The sequence below is a fragment of the Sinohyriopsis cumingii genome, unplaced genomic scaffold, assembly GCF_028554795.1.
Source record: "Sinohyriopsis cumingii isolate HCF-2022 unplaced genomic scaffold, ASM2855479v2 utg000573l, whole genome shotgun sequence".
Classification (NCBI taxonomy): Eukaryota; Metazoa; Mollusca; class Bivalvia; order Unionida; family Unionidae; genus Sinohyriopsis; species Sinohyriopsis cumingii.
The window spans coordinates 268,476-277,109 of NW_028315911.1; positions in this window are offsets into that span (position 1 = coordinate 268,476).

Consider the following 8,634-nt stretch of genomic DNA (forward strand, 5'->3'; position numbering starts at 1 on the left):
CATTTTCATATCTCACCTGCGCTTAAGGTCAAGTGAGCTTCAGTAAAGTCTATTGTTTATAGATATTCTTATATCTCACCTGGAATGAAGGTCAAATCAACTTGAATAAAGTCTTTTAGCTATAGGTATTCTAATATCCCAACATAGATTAAGGCCATGTGATTTTTAGTGAAGTATTTTGTCTATTGTAAGTCATGTTTTCTATTGTTCATCAGTCAGTGTTTGTGCTATTTGACATCATTTCAGAAATCACTTGTTAGATAGTTCTTGTGCATGGTACAGTTGATCCAACATCAAGTATCACTACTTATTGATCAAGATAAAAAAATCAGCCAGTTTAGATCACATTTTGTCAGGACTTTTTATCTTACTGACTATCTAAGTTTATAAAAAATAATGTCAATTTATCATCAAAGATGACCATCATAAATTAAAAAACAGACAGAGTGATTTCCCCTTGGTATAGAGATTCGTCCCATGACTATCCCAGATTTACTACTTCTGCTCATGCAAGCAGCACACTCTCATCAATATGGACCTTGCAAAATCCTCTGCCAAGTTTCTGGAAGTTCTGCACTTACAAGTTGGAAGAGTCTTCACTTCAAAATGTAAATATACTCCTATGTTTCCAACTTTTCTTTCTTGCTATGACAAAAAGTTTTTTGCCTTTACATTTTCATCCAGAAGAAAGTGAACTAGCTGTCCTGTATATCAGACTAAACCCACACCAAAGAAGTTGCTCCACATATTGGCTCAAGAAGTTGGAACAGTCATCACAATCATTGCATTTGAGTGAAACTGCTGTCTATCATTATCCATGTCATGGGATGGAGATCCAAGTACACTTTTCTAGTTCTTTTCAGAGATCTCTTATCCTAAAAGGCTGAAGTTTATCTGGAGGAATCTTTACCCTTCCAGATCATTCGACAGCTTGTTACACACATGGCTTCACGACTTCACTGAATTTGCAGCAGGGAAATTTTTCCCTTTCAAAGCTGCTCCCAGACAGATGGAATCTTTTCCAGTCAGGTTATCTATAAGCTATCTCACATACCTTAGGGGACTAAAGATGGTCTCTCTGGAGTAAAAGAATGTATCTCCCTCAACTTCTTACTTATTATCCTTCACTGCTCCGGTGGCCTAGTGGTTAGAGCGTCTGCCTCGGATGCGGGAGGTCATGGGTTCGATCCTCGGCTGAGTCATACCAGAGACTTACAAGTATGGTACTAACAACTGCCTAGTTTGGCACTCAGCATTAAGAGGTTAGTGTTAGGACTGGTCGGCCTGGTGTCAGGATAATGTGACTGGGTGGGACATCGTGGTACATGTCTGCGACATGATGTCCCAGTGCTGGATATCACTATATCACTATAAACTGCCACACTGCAGACATCGTAGCAATATGACTGAAAAAATGTTAAAGCTACGTTAAAAATCCAAATCACACACACACATATTATTTTAAGGTATTATGACTGGGTAACATATTTGAAGAAGAAACCAATTTTCTTTCATATAGTAAAATATGTTTCTTTTGAGAATATTTACCCAATCATAATTTACTTCACCCTCACAACCACATAGAGAGCATGCCTAACACTCCAGTAGTAACTGAGATATTCATGGGATTTGGTGCCAATACCAAGGGCAGATAACTCTGTCTGACTGCCACGTAGGTAGGCAGATAACTTTTAGCTTCATTTAGCTAAAGGTGTTATCTGGGAGGGCTGGATTTGCAAGGTAGTAGTTGTTTTCTAAAGGCATTATGATTGGGTAAGTATTCTCGAAGAAACAATTTACTAGAAAAAGTTGATGTCTACAAGTTTTTACAAATATTTAGTATAACCACAGCTACTGAAAAGAAGTAAAACATTTCAACCATGTCTTTCATAATTTTGACAGAATTTGAGGGAAACAACAATGGCTCTGGTTAAAACATTCGAACTCAAGATCAGGAGGGTGCAGGTTCAATTTCCACCATCCGATCAACCTGGATTGGCTAATATGATGTCTCCAGAGAAAGGCATTGTATTTATAACTCCACCCTCATAGTGTATACATTTACTTGGCATTAATAGAGGAATTTGTGCAGTAAGCATAGATTCCAAGATAAGTCCAAAACCCATCTGGAGCCAACCCTGTAGTTATAACTTTGAAACCATTCAGATCCTAACCTTAGTCAAGTGCAATAGCATGGTTGTTAAAGTGTTGTATTTGTGATCAGAAGGATTTAGGTTTGATTCCCACCATCTAATCATGTATCAAATTCATTTGTTGCTTTGATATTAGTAATTCAGTTTCAAAGTGTTATTAGGAAAGGATAATGGGATTTTCATTTATACTGTTTTATTAAAATCAAAAATTGCAAATAATTTGTGTGTAATATGAACTGAAAATTTTAAATGCTTTAAAATATTGCACAAAACATGTGATACATGTAATAATGTAAACATGTTTCAGGCATTTTATTATCACTACAGGCAACTGTTAAATTCTTTTCAAACAAACCTATCAGACAAGCATCGAAATATTCAAGAATTTCAGATGTATCATGTTTTTGTATGTCTGCCATAAGGCAAAGTGTATTACCATGTAAATACATTTATAAGACAAGTTCAACTGCAAACTGCACAAACCTATATCTGCCATTGCATTCTGTGCCAGCAGATCTGGATCAGTGCAGTTTGCTAGGAGTAATCAATAGAACAAAAAACATAGACCCTGATCTGCAGGTGCATTATGCTATGGCAGGTGATGATTTTTGTTGTTTGCAGTTTGACTCAACTTATAAGCAAGTAAATGTGATATGTTTTGATGTTGTTCATCTATCCATGTTACCAACTTCATTTCCACATCATCAGACTTTGTGGAGTAGGTAAAAACACTCATTTTTATGGTCCAGTCGCAGAAGTCTCTGAAACTGAAGGAAGAAAAAAATTCAGAAAAATAACTTTAGTTCTTCACCAGAAACAATTACCAAACTTTGTGGATGGCTTACAGTTGGAATGTTTGTGAATGACTTACATGTTTGGTAAGAAAGAAGCCTATTGATTTAAGGTCTAAAGGTCACAGTCACCTTGGATAAAAGAAAATAAATATTTGTTGGCATAGTTTGAGAATCAGTCATTTTACTGGGCTTGAACTTAAGGTTCAGAAAAGACCTATTGATTTGGGGATCAAAAAGTCAAAGATCAAGGTCATTGTGGCCCAGAGAATGTGTTTTGCACATAGATTGTGGAGTCCAGAGGTCAGTAGTTACAGATATAGTAAGTCTAATAAGAAAATAATCATTTTTGCTTCAAGACTTTATACTATAATCACCCTTACATGATCTTTGGTTTAAGTTCAAAATGTACTCCTTTGATGATTTTTCTAAAATCTTATGTATATTTATAAACACAGTGAATTATATTTATACAAATGGTTATCAAAAGCTATGTATCTGGTTACACTTCAAGAAATTATCACAAAAGCTAATAGCACTTATTTCAAAATGAAAGGTGGTGACTTTGGTTGTAATTACCTGTGAACATTATTAAACAATCAAGTGTGAAAGAGCTTTTATTATGGCATGGTCTCAAACGTTATTACTTGAGTTTATGAACCATAAGTGGCTTGCAAAGATAATAAAATCAGATAAATAGGTATTGTGGATTTTAGCCAAATTTGGCATGTGGGCATATATTGACAGTATTTGAGCTCAGTTTAATGATCTGCTATAGATCACAGTCAGTTCAATGATCTGTTATAGATCACAGCCAGTTCAGTGATCCACTATAGATCACAGCCAGTTCAATGATCTGCTATAGATCACAGCCAGTTCAATGATCTGCTATAGATCAAAGCCAGTTCTATGATCTGCTATAGAGCACAGCCAGTTCAATGATCTGCTATAGATCACAGCCAGTTCAAGATCATACTTCAGTAAAACTTGTCATAAAAGACCAATGCTATGAGAGACCATGATCTACATACAAAGATTTATTGGTTATATAGTGTTATGACCAGCTATGAGAGACCACTTGTCTTGAGATACCATTGTTTTTTGGCAGGAGGGGTGGTCATTCGAGACAGGTTCTACTTTTATTCCCAACTTGTTATCATAGATGGTTTCAATAGTCAGTAGTTGCAAAGAATGAAGTGAATAATGGGAGTTTGGGAAGAAGTATTGTCCTTTAGATGGACTCCTTTTTTATATATAACTTTATCATTTAAATTACTTATGTTTACTTTAAAATATAACAAATCTATTGACTGATTACATAATAATGTTAAATTATCTTATAAAAGTTAATGATACATTCTACAAGATCTTATTCACTTTATAAAATATCATGTTAGAGCAAGTATTTATTTTGCATGCCATATCTTACTGCCTCAGTAACATTTAATAAATTCTCAAAAACCACTCAACAAGTTTGACAAACTTGGACTGAAATTATTCTGGCATAGGTCCTTTCAAATTTGTTGAACTGTTGCCCTTCCAAAATCAAATACTTTCACTGCTACTAAAACCAAAACTAAAATACTAAGACAACATTCATAAAAGAAACTTCAACAAAATTTGACAGGGATGAAGACTTTAATAAAAATTGCTCAACGGTATTTGACCCAATTTTATATTCTAGCATAAAGATAGTTCAGCTAAAAAAAGATGCAAATCCACTATCAAATATATTTAACATTGCTAAATATAGTAAAATTCTCAAATGGCATTAAAAAAAAAGAAGAATTTACCAGATTTTACAGAAGGCACCCTTGAATGAATACTTTTCAAGTTTGTACTATTGATGCAAATTTCAAATACAAATGACATTTCTAAAAATACAAAAACCTTCAATAACATCTTCACATCAGTCTGAAGGTATCCAAGCATGAAGGTCTCTCAGACTGATGCAGATCTGCTGTCCATTATGGCCACCATTACTAAAAATAAAGTCAAAAACAGTTCAGCAGAATTTGAATAAAAATATGACAGAAAGCATCTTGGTATATGAGCTTTTCAGTTTTATATAATTAAAAGGAAATGCCAATACGCCTTTTAGAGTAGCTTCTGTTACTAAAGACAAAAAACTTTTTAATAACTTCTCAAAAACTGCTCAGCACAAGTTGCTCACATTTGATAGAAATTATTCTTGCATAAAAGTCTTGGTTATTTTAAGAGGGAGGATTGCAAGTGATTCTGATCTGTTTTCCAATATGAATAATGATATGATAATGAAGAAAGCTTCGACCATCTTTTTTTTTCATTACCATATCAATGGAATTTGTAGAATTTTTGCAGTAAGTACACTGCTAATTCAGATTTCTTTGCCAACTCCTCATGCCATCTACTCTTAAGTAGATGTCAGAGGTGAGCAATTGCAGGCCCACTTGGGCCTCTGCTTAAAATTACAAAATTAGTAGGATTGGGCTGTTCTTCCTCTTGCTATTATTCTTCTTCCTGAAAAAGAAGAAAAGGAGAAGTCAGGTAAGAAATGATTACTTAAAAGTCGTAGTTGCGAGTTAACAAGCAATACCTAAAATTAAACAATGCTACCTTAATAAAGATCTTTTTTTTTTCCTTTTTGTTGTTATTTATATTTAATTTATATTGTGTGCTTGACTTTCTTCAAGATTAAGGGTTGTCGATAGAGTTTTTTTTACATACCTGACTTGTGAAGTTTCCATGTAAGTGATTACTTTTCCAGAACATTATATTGTTTCACAGTTCAGGTGGGGATGTATATAAAGGTAACTTGGTAAACAAATAAGTCATTCCTATTTTAAGATCAGGCTCTTGAATCATTTACAACTGTGTACAAATATAATTTCAGAAGGAATTATTTATTTAACTTATTTATTGGAATTACAAAGTGCTTAATCTGGACTAAAAGATTACTTTGGGATTATTGAGAACTTTTTCAAAGACATTGTGGATTGTATCACTGTGGTAAATCAGGACATTCAAGAATCTTGGTAAATCAGGACATTCAAGACTACTGGTACATCAGGACATTCAAGAATTTTGGTACATCAGGACATTCAAGAATCTTGGTACATCAGGACATTCAAGACTACTGGTACATCAGGACATTCAAGAATCATGGTAAATCAGGACTTTCAAGACTGCTGGTACATCAGGACATTCAAGACTACTGGTACATCAGGACATTCAAGACTTGGAATTCATTCAGAACATTCTATAATTTTATACTTTTGATGGGACATTTGGATCAATTGGGATAAAATTCACAATACTGAGTCTCTTAAATTTTCATTTTATAACTTAGAGAAAGAAATTATTTGTTGATTTTACTAAACTTGTTACATAGTTTAAGACCTAGAGTCATAACAGAAATCGGGGGTCATTTGGGATATGAATTTCTTTAAAAAATTTCAGAGATATTAAAAATTGTCTTTAAATTTTATGTTGACTTTACTTTGGAATTCCCTGGTAAAGATTTTAATTTCACACATTTGAGAATTCTTTAGTGAAACCAGCAAGCATTCACAATGTCCTCTAATGAAATGAATTTTATTTAAAATTGTACCCAGGGAGGGTTAGAGTCTGTGAAAAAGGATTTGTTTGAGCTTGCCAGACATTATAATCTTTCTGAAGCAAAGGGATTTTTAACAAGGCAAAAAAATGAAGGATATTTAGATTAGTATTTGGTGAGAAAGTAAATTTTGGATTATATTGCTTGGGTCTGATTAATAAGTATGTCTCTGGTAGTGATAGGAAATTAAAGGAATAACTGTTAAAACACCACACTAAGAATGATTCAGCTTCAGAAAGAAATGATAGAAATGCAAATTAAGAAAGATAGAGAGAAGAGAAAAATGCAAATTAAGAAAGATAGAGAGAAGAGAAAAATGCAAATTCATAGGGAGGAAAAGCAGATGCAGAGAGAGAGAGAGAGAAATGAGGTGAGGGAAATACAAGTGCAGACACAAAAAAAAAGAGGAGAGAGAAATGCAGATGTAGAGAGATGAAATGGAAATGCAATTTAGATTATAGGAATTAGAACTGGCAGACAGAGCACTCTTCCCCTCACACCTTTACATACAAGTTCAGTTTTTGATCTTCAGGAGATTGAATTGGATAAATCCTTTCATCCCTTTGAGAAAATTGATGAAAGCTTAAAATGGCCAAGAGAGCATTGGATTTGAATATTACAAAGTGTTCTTATTGGCAAAGCTTGTGATGCCTTCATTTCAAGTGCAAGAGGAAAAGCAAATACAGATGAGATATAAGAAAAAGGAAATCCAATTGCAAATGCAGAGAGAAAAAGAAAGAAGAAAGTGAAATACGCATGAAAATTCTGAGAAAGAAACAGAGAGGCAGAGAGAGAGAAAAAGAGGAAAGGGAAATGCAATATAGATTAAGGGAGGTTAGAACTGACTGGTATAACATCTCTACTACTCTTTACACACAACTTCAGGTTTTAAAGAAAAAGATGTTGATCAACACAGTCTTCACTTTGAGAAAATTGCTGAAAACTTGAAATGGCAAAGAGCATTGGACTTTGCTGTTACAAAGTATACTTATTGGCAGAGCTTGTGATATCTACAGTTCACTGTCAGTACAACAGAGTGCTGATTATGATGTGGATATGGTATATATAATGACGGGTTATGAGTTGGTACCTGTGGTATGTCAACAAAGGTTTAGGAATTGTACAATAGAAACTGAACAAACCTATGTCAAATTTTCAAGGGAAAAAGAACTAGTTGATAGGTTGTGCTCAGCCAAAAAGGTTGAACAAGATTACAACTCATATTAATTGAAGAGTTCAAGAATTGCATCCATAATGTTGTCTTTATGAGAAAAAGTGGAAGGTTTTCAAGATGCTGCTCACACAGATGATAACTATTCCTTGACTCAAAGTTTCATTTGTCGGTATGGCTTCATCTCGGCAATTATTTGGTAAAATCTCATGTCGGTATGGATTCCTCTCAGCAGTTATTTGGTACAACCTCATGTCGGTATGGCTTCCTCTTGGCAGTTATTTGGTAAAAACTCATGTCGGTCTCATACGAATACTTCCAAATCTCACTCTGACACAACTTTTATAAATCAAACATCAGATGAATCTTATAAGAAATCCTTATCTCTTCTTATGTGCACTTATTGTAAAAAGAAAGGGCCACCTAATTTCTGATTGCTACAGGTTGAAAAGTAAGCAGTATAATAAAGATAAAACTATTCCAAATGCTCTTATTTCAAAGAGGTCAATGTCGCTGTCTTGTATTGAAGGTAATGCAAAGTTGGGTCAAACAAACCCTAGTCTGATTCTCTTTTGCAGAATTATGAACCAATGATGTCAAAATGTTCTATTTCACTAACTGGTAATTCTGCTAAGCCTATCCCTACTAAAATTGTATTAGAAACTGGAGCTTCTCAGAGTCTTCTGTTATCATGTAATTTGCCTTTGAGAATTCATCTTAAAGTAAAAGTGTTTTATAAGTGTTATATTTCAGTGAGTAGAGTGCAGATTTGTTAATGTTCTTCTCCACTGTGTACATTTGGCATCAGACTTAGTCTCAGGACTATGGTCCTCTATGGTCTTAAAACAAGCAATAGAAAAATGTGAGAAGAAACAAGCTTTGTAAAATTCAACAAATACTTTACAGTAGTCCCCCTCTTATAAG